The sequence below is a fragment of the Cebus imitator genome, unplaced genomic scaffold (genome assembly GCF_001604975.1).
Source record: "Cebus imitator isolate Cc_AM_T3 unplaced genomic scaffold, Cebus_imitator-1.0 Scaffold355, whole genome shotgun sequence".
In the NCBI taxonomy this organism is placed as follows: domain Eukaryota; kingdom Metazoa; phylum Chordata; class Mammalia; order Primates; family Cebidae; genus Cebus; species Cebus imitator.
The window spans coordinates 1,043,379-1,045,044 of record NW_016107670.1 but is presented as its reverse complement, the minus strand read 5'-3'; the positions used below and the strand labels follow the sequence as shown (position 1 = coordinate 1,045,044).

At 44.0% G+C, this 1,666-nt stretch overlaps 1 pseudogene across 1 annotated transcript in view; it reads right to left on the bottom strand.

The window, feature by feature from the left end:
- Positions 1 to 940, bottom strand: part of LOC108287788 — a 3,366-nt pseudogene extending 2,426 nt beyond the window's left edge. The window contains exon 1 of the transcript XR_001818478.2: positions 851 to 940. The product of XR_001818478.2 is annotated as a heat shock protein 75 kDa, mitochondrial-like (transcript). The remainder of the gene's footprint in view (positions 1 to 850) is intronic.
- Positions 941 to 1,666: the final 726 nt, after the last annotated feature.

Here is a 1,666-nt window from a genome sequence, read left to right as displayed (position 1 = left end):
GCGCTCTATTTTTCTATTCTTAATACACTTCTACTGCTACCTAACTACCCCATTGCTATTATCCTGTAACAATACCACTACCATACCACAGTGCTACTACCTAACTACATTTTTATTACTGTTTTACTGTACTTCCACTGCTACGTTACTATACTACTACCTTACTATACTACTAGGATAGCTACAGTGCTACCTACTGGAACCACTGTATTATGCAAAATGTGTATTAGTTCATGGAACACAATTTAGATCACCATTGGAGAATATTTCAGAATACAGAAATTTTGGTCAAGGAATATAAAGAAGTTAGGCCAAGAAGATGGAAAAACTAAGAGAACCCACCCAAGAGGAGTTTCAGTATGTCAGTGGTTACCAGTAAGTGAGTTTCCTGGCTACAGAGCTCAAACATTCTGGGGCAAAAGACTCAGCAGCAGTTTTGGTTTGATGTCATAAGGGTTCATCACTTGAGTGGCTGGCCTGGTTTTCCTCAATAGTAAGAATCTAAGGAATGTTTACCTTTTATTCCTCTTCCAAGCATTAATTATATACTTTTGTTTATAATTTTATGGTAATCCACAGACAATAATTGAGAAATATTGCTGAGGGAATGTGTTCTCTTTCCGGGTCCACAAGGGGGCATAGTTTTAAGGGCAAGAACTTCCCAGGGCCATGCCCCACTCCCATCTGGGAGATTTAACGGAAAAAACTAAGATTCAATCACCCCAGCGGAAGCTTAAAGGAACTCCTTTCACTAGCCAGAGGAACTTGGGGAGGTGGGAATTTCCCCAGGATAAATTCCCCTGCTCCTTCACCCATGCCAGATTTCCAGCTCTCTGGAATCAGCTCCCACATAGTGGGAGCTCTCTTTCCCCTCCTGGATTTCTCCTCTGGGGTCCCCTTCCACCTTCATGGAAGCTGTCTTTCCTCTCCTGGATTCCATCTTTCTGGATTCTCTCACTCAGTGTGAAGGGAGTTTTACTTCTCTGGTTTTCTTCCTCTGGGAACCCATCAAACTCAATGTGAGGAGCGGCTTTTCTTTCTCTCATTCAGTGTGAGAGCTGACTGTTTCTTTCACTCTCCTTCTCCTTTTTCTCTCTGTACGTAAATAAATCACTTTACTGCAACACTTTTGGGAGTCTGTTATTTATTTCACAAGCGCACTGCGCGTGGCCTCCTCCCTCATTCTTTAGAGAGTGATAGATCAAGAACCTGGAGAAACGTCCTCTCAGGGAAGCTGAGGGCTCCCCTGAACCCCTGAGCCCCAACATTGCCAGTGAAGGACTAAGTGATGAATGAGTGGAAAATACTCCGCATATACATATGGATTTTTTTTTTTTTTTTTTGAGATAGATTCTTGGTCTGTCACCAAGGCTGGAGTGCAGTGGCATGATCTTGGCTCACTGCAGCCTCCACCTCCCAGGTTGAAGCAATTCTTCTGCCTCAGCCTTCCGAGTAGCTGAGACTACAGGCATGTGACCCACGTCTGGCTAATTTTTGTATTTTTAGTAGAGACTGGGTTTCACCGTATTAGCCAGGCTGGTCTTAAACTCCTGACCTCGTGATCTGCCTGCCTCTGCCTCCCAAAGTGCTGGGACTACAGGCGTGAGCCACCAAGCCCAGCCCATAAGGATTTATACTCATAGATATTAACAGGCCAGCAAATGAT